The sequence below is a fragment of the Podarcis vaucheri genome, assembly GCF_965113315.1.
Source record: "Podarcis vaucheri genome assembly, chromosome: 6".
Classification (NCBI taxonomy): domain Eukaryota; kingdom Metazoa; phylum Chordata; class Lepidosauria; order Squamata; family Lacertidae; genus Podarcis; species Podarcis vaucheri.
Genome location: NC_138764.1, coordinates 104441512 through 104448603, shown reverse-complemented (window position 1 = coordinate 104448603; position 7092 = coordinate 104441512).

The following is a 7092-nucleotide window of genomic DNA, read 5'->3' as shown; positions in this document are numbered from 1 at the left end:
GACTTTTGCTTCCCTCTGGTCTTTTTAGCTAAGTGTGGCATGACAGCCAAGCCAAGGTTCGGCTCGGCGTGTTGTCCAAACTGGAGCTGTGCTTAAACTCCTTCCACAGTCAGTCGGTAGTCAGCCTGTGAGGATCCAGGGAGAGGCACCATCTTTCCGCCTATGTTTCGCTTCCAGAGATGAAACTTGAGATCCTGTTTGATGCTCCTACTTCAAACCATGGAATGGAAGCAATGTGTTCATCTCCCAGAAGCCTCTTGGGCTTTTCATGCGCAACACCAAGCCTTTCTGATCTGCTGCAGCAAAAGCGGTTGAATGGATACGTAGCAAAAAAAAGCAAGGGGGCAGATGTGTTTTATTTCAAATGCTCTGGGATAGCTCAGTCGGTAGATTATGAGACTCTTAATCTTAATCTCAGGTCAGGGTTGTTGTGGGTTCAAGATTTAAGTTGGGCAAAAGATTCCTGCAGTGCAGGGGGTTGGACTAGATGACCCTTGGGTCCCAACTCTAGGGTTCTGTGTTTTTTTTCTTAGCAGTATGCAAAAAGCCTAGAATGACATGGGCACCCCCTAGTGGGAAATTCTGTCCTCATTGGCAAATGCTCCCCTAAGGAGATCTGCATGGGAGTTTCAGCGATCACTCTCTGAGCTCTGATTTCAGGCTCATTATTATCCTGCTACCTTTGCAGGTGACGCTGTGGGTTAAACCACAGAGCCTAGGGCTTGCCGATCAGAAGGTCGGCGGTTTGAATCCCCGCGATGGGGTGAGCTCCCGTTGCTCGGTCCCTGCTCCTGCCAACCTAGCAGTTTGAAAGCACGTCAAAGTGCAAGTAGATCAATAGGCACCGCTCCGGCGGGAAGGTAAACGGCGTTTCCGTGCGCTGCTCTGGTTCGCCAGAAGTGGCTTAGTCATGCTGGCCACATGACCTGGAAGCTGTACGCCGGCTCCCTCGGCCAATAAAGCAAGATGAGGTTTTTAGTGGGAAACTGGGTTGGGTCCCTGGTCCAGATTGAAGCCCCACTGTCTCCCTTAAAAAAAAGGAGGGGGAGGTAAGGAGATGCTGCAAAATTAAATACTTGTGTGTAATCAAAATAAAATTGTGCTTTGCTCAGGGGCCCACAACTTCGATGAGAACCAGCCCTCCGTATGAATTTATTTGCCATGACTTGTACACCACCTATCTACAAACTGCGGTCAAGGCATCTTAAGAAAGAGCACAATGCCATGGTGTAAAATACAAAAGTGCGTCGGTTATTTGTTTGTTTGCAAATTTTTCAATACTGCTCCATGAAATGCTCTCTCTGTTGAAGAAGAGCATAGAATCAGATCATTGTAGAGTTGGAAGGGACCCATAGAGTCATCTAGTTCAACCCCCGGCAAGGCAGGAATCACAGCTCTGTGTGTGCATGTGCGCCCCCCGCTGTTTAGCAATAAATGAAGGTAAGGGATATTTAAAAAAGGTCCAGTATCAGAGACCACAGAGGGATGCGGATGGCACTGTGGGTTAAACCCCAGAGCCTAGGACTTGCCGATCAGAAGGTCGGCGGTTCGAATCCCCGCGACGGGGTGAGCTCCCGTTGCTCGGTCCCTGCTCCTGCCAACCTAGCAGTTCAAAAGCACCTCAAAGTGCAAGTAGATAAATAGGTACCGCTCTGGCGGAAAGGTAAACGGCGTTTCCATGCGCTGCTCTGGTTCACCAGAAGCGACTTTGTCATACTGGCCACATGACCCGGAAGCTGTACGCCGGCTCCCTCGGCCAGTAAAGCGAGATGAGAGCCACTACCCCAGAGTCGGCCACGACTGGACCTAATAGTCAGGAGTCCCTTTACCTTTATCAGAGGCTACATGTATCAGAGTACCAACCTGTGGGAATCACTAGAGGGAAGAGTGTTGTTGTGTCTAGATTCTACTTGCAGGATTCCTGGGGGCACTGGGCTGGCCACTGTGAGAACAGGATTTGGGGCTAGGTGGGCAATTGGCCTGTTCAAACAGGTAAAAAAGGTAAAGGTAAAGGACCCCTGGATCATTAAGTCCAGTCAAAGGCGACTATGGGGTTGCAGCGCTCATTTCACTTTCAGACCAAGGGAGCCGGCATTTGTCCACAGACAGCTTTCTGTGTCATGTGGCCAGCAGGATTCAACCACTTCTGGTGCAATGGGACACTGTGATGGAAGCCAGAGCACACAGAAATGCTGTTTCCCTTCCCACTACAGTGGTACCTATTTATCTACTTGCGCTGGTGTGCTTTCGAACTGCTAGGCTGGCAGGAGCTGGGACAGAGCAACGGGAGCTCACCCCGTCGCGGGGATTTGAACCGCCAACCTTCTGATCGGCAAGCCCAGGAGGCTCAGTAGTTTAGACCACAGTGCCACCCACGTCTTTTGGTTCAAACAGGGTCTGGGTACTGGCAACACTATTGGCTTGTCTTATATTAAAGATGTAAGCACAAATTGTGGTTCTGTAATGACGACGCTTTAGCTGTGATTCCTGCATTGCAGGGGGTTGAACTAGATGACAGTTCTATGAGTCTATGAACGTACAAATCTGTTCCTTTTAATTTTTTTCAAAAGGCAGATCAGTCAAAAGTACAGACTTATCTAATGCACAGCGTGGTTTTCACCCTCTGGCAGATGGATAACTGACAAAGTACTTTGATTGCACTGAAAGTCACAGAGCGTTCCTTATTTTGAAACACTGGAATATAATATTTGAACACACACACGCCCCCAAAATGTGGGATGAACGAACGATTGCCAGGAAGACGTGTCAATGTGCAAGCAAATCGGAATGAATGCACAGTCATGCAACCTCCTTGCAAAGCGCCGGGGCTCAAAGAAAGCCCCACACAGACCGGGCAGGATCTAGCCTCCATGTCAGATTTGTGCAAGCCAGTCAGGATGGCTGATCAATACACAGGCCGTCCCATAGCCTAAGGCAGGATTCTGACCACCAGGCCACTACGACAAGGCCCAGATCAATAGCCATGCAATCTATCCCCCCCCCCAAGCGTAGAGGAGCCTTTTTCCTCCCTGCAATCCGGGCGGGAGAATCAGAGACATTTGTATTCCAAAGTCATCATGCAAAAAGTGTTCAATTATTCATTCCGACTAATTGCCGCACGGAGCTTGAAATGCACATTAATCGCCTCATCAGCCTGAGAGCTGTTAGATGAGGTCATCCCTTTGACGAGGCTCCGCAAATTGGTTCTCCCCTCACCTGTCCTGATCTTGCAGCAGCTGAACCTCTACCTCTAACGTTAAATAAATTGGAGTTCTTGTTATTAAATATACCAAGAAAAAAGCACACCAAGAACTCAGGCCAATAACGAATTATTGTTATACATATCCTTATGAGTCTGAGTTTGTAATCTCTGTTTGAGTTCGTAATCTCTATTTGTGTTTGCAATCCTTGTCAGAATGCATACTTTGAATGCAATGGTTTTTGCTACAATTGACTATTGATTTGTGAGTAGGGACCACTCCTACTACTGAAACTTATATTGGCCTGAGTTCTTGCTGTGCTTTTTTCTTGAGCTTCTACTTCTGACACCCACACAAAAGAACCCAAGGAGGCCCCTTCACCCCGCAATAAAATATTTGGGGAGGTTGGGGCTCCCCAAAGTAGATGGGCATTGCCATTCAAATGATGTGTGTGCCTTGTGATCGATTATGTGGGGCGAGGCTTGTTATATTCCAAGTACGGTATTTCATTCAAGTTTGCACCCCGTCACCATCTCTTAGCCCAACCTACCTCACAGGATGAAATGGGGAGGAAGAGAAACGTGGGCACTACCTTGAGAAGAAAGGTGGCATATATATGTAATAAATATGAATGAGTTACAGGTAGGTAGCCGTGTTGCTCTACCGTGATCGAAACAAAATAAAAAAAAATCCTTCCAGTAGCACCTTTGTTGTTGTTGTTTAGTTGTGTCCGACTCTTCGTGACCCCATGGACCAGAGCACGCCAGGAACTCCTGTCTTCCACTGCCTCCCACAGTTTGGTCAAACTCATGCTGGTAGCTTTGAGAACACTGTCCAACCATCTCGTCCTCTGTCGTCCCCTTCTCCTTGTGCCCTCCATCTTTCCCAACATCAGGGTCTTTTCCAGGGAGTCTTCTCTTCTCAGGAGGTGGCCAAAGTCTTGGAGCCTCAGCTTCATGATCTGTCCTTCCAGTGAGCACTCAGGGCTGATTTCCTTCAGAATGGATAGGTTTGATCTTCTTGCAGTCCATGGGACTCTCAAGAGTCTCCTCCAGCACCAGAATTCAAAAGCATCCATTCTTTGGCGATCAGCCTTCTTTATGGTCCAGCTCTCACTTCCTAGCACCTTAGAGACCAACTAAGTTTGTTCTTGGTATGAGCTTTCGTGGTATCTGAAGAAGTGTGCATGCACACGAAAGCTCGTACCAAGAACAAACTTAGTTGGTCTCTAAAGTGCTACTGGAAGGAATTTTTTAAATTTTGTTTCAAATATGAATGAATAGTTGCCACTGACAGCCTTATCCTAAGAACCTGCTACCCAAATGCAACATGGAAAGCTGCCTCCCACCAAGTCAGACCTGGTCCATTTAGCCCAGTATTGTCTGCACTGACTGGCAGTAGCTCTTCATGCATTGAGATCCCTCCCTGGAAGCTGCCAAGGCGATTGCTCTGCGTGCACTTTCCTACTAAGTTCTGGATGCACCCCTGCGTGGCCACAGGGCTGATGTCTTTTTGTGGGCACTGTGCCTTTCACAGTGGATGTTCACCAGGTGCAACTTTCCTGTGCGTCTGTGCTAGGGAAGACTTTCCCATTTGGTTTCTTCCTCTTAGGCAGCTGCTGGAGACAGCAAGGGAGCCAATTCTCAGCTCACCAAGTGAGCAAGCCTGTTCATGCCGAAGGATTGCCTGTTGCTGCTGTTCAGCTTGTGCGCCGCTTGCAACATTCTGCATTTGGAGCTTGGAAGGCTCACTTCGCTTCCCTGGAAAAGGTGCGCGCGGGGGTACTTTCCTGGCACAGAGACCCCCCACGCCAACATCCCAACACCACATGCGACCTGCTCTGAGCTGCCACCAGGTGGAACAGGTAGCTTTGGAACGCTTCCAATTCCATTCTGATTTATTAGGCATTTTATACTTAAAAGTCTCAAAATGTGATTTGCAATACAGTATAACATAATAAAACACACACTGAAAAACGCAGAGTGAATACAGCAACAACTAGTGTACAGTAACAGCACATACACCCTGGAACTCCCTGCCGATTGATACCAGTTAGGAGCCTTCACCATATTCTTTTCAGCACCTGCTAAAAACATTTGTATAAAAACAATGTATTTTCATATTTTTGAAACGTTAATATTTCATTTGCTTTTTTAAATTGCATTTGCATTTTTATTGTTTGTGAGCTGCCTTGGGGTGTGTTTTTTTGGCCAAAAGGCGGTATATTAATTGTTACGGAAATTACCGGGCGGGGGGCATCTTTAAAGTTGTTAAATGTTACAAATATTATGCCTGAATGTATCCTTTCAACTTGACAGCTCAGGGAAGTTACCTAGCTTTAAAAATCATATAGAATCATCTCCTTTGCCAGTTTCCTCCATTCCAACACTATTTTGCGCTTGGAAAAGGGACTCCAGGAAGTTCCCAGAGGTGACAACTGCTGAGCTGATTGTTGGCCAAGGAAAGCCTAATCCCATGCAAAGGACGTTCTATTGTACTTTGGGTGGTGGGACTTCAGAAGGTGTTTGCTTCAGTTGCTTGAAACCACAGAAGGGGAGAGTTGCTCTTCTGCTCAGATCCTGCCTACAGGTTTTCTCCTGGGACATTTGGTTGCCCTGTGGGAACAGGATGGTGGACTGGATGGGCCTCATCCAGCCAGCTCTCTTCTTATGTTCATCAGCAAAGGAAAGTCCAGGTGCTTTTGCTGAAGCAGATGGTTATACAGTGGTGCCTCGCAAGATGAAAAGAATCCGTTCTGTGATTCTCTTCGTCTAGCGGTTTTTTCGTCTTGCGAAGCAAGCCCATTGACGGATTAGAGGATTAGCGGCTTTTAGCAGCTTTTAGTGGCTTATCAGATCAGCTGATAAGCAGCGAAGCGGCTTAGAAAAAGGGGGGGGAACCCACAGGAACTCGCAAGACATTTTCGTCTTGCAAAGCAAGCTCATAGGAAATTCGTTTTGCGAAGCACCTCCAAAACGGAAAACTCTTTCGTCTTGCCAGTGGTGTAGCATGGGGGGTGCAGGGGGGGCCGGCCGCACCGGGCTCAACATCTGGGGGGGGGCGTGCTCGCACTCGCAGCTCTCTGCCCCTACCTGGCTCACTCACTCTCTCTCACTGCAGTGCTGGCTGTGCGAATCCGATCCGAGCCGCTGGGTCGCCGCCCACTGTGGAGGGGGTGGGTGCCAGGCGTGCGGTGCGGAGAGAGAGCGAGGGACTATCTGGGGGAGGGACAGTACAGCGGCCGCCCAGCGCAGCGCTGAGCGCGGGAGAGAACCACACCAGACCAGACCAGGCAGCAGCAAGAAGAAGCTGGCAGCGGCGGCAGGTTAGGGGTTAGGGGGCGCAAATTACTTGCCTTGCCCCGGGTGCTGACAACCCACGCTACGCCGCTGCATCTTGCGAGGCATTCGTCTTGCGGGGCACCACTGTAATGCACTCCGCCTGTTTTACTTGGGGTGGGGCTGGGTGGGAGAATTGTCTGACTTGCATTGCTTTAATACGCACAAACTGAAATAAAAAAGGGTTGATTCGTTTTAAGTCCAACAGAGCTTCCAGACAGCCGCTATTTTCTCGGGTGGGATGCAATCCCAAATTAAGTTTGCATGTTTCCTGTTGATTCGGAAACAGGGCCAGATTGAGGTTTGATGAGGCCCTAAGCTACTGAAGGTAACGAGGCCCTTTATATGCCCGGCTGTCCTTTGTCAGCAACAAATTGTTGCTGTTTTTTGTGTGTTGAATATACACTATGGTAATTTATGGACCTAAAAAGTAAAGGTAAAGGGACCCCTGACCATTAGGTCCAGTCATGGCTGACTCTGGGGTTGCGGCACTCATCTCGCTTTATTGGCCGAGGGAGCCGGCGCACAGCTTCCTAGTCGTGTGGCCAGCATGA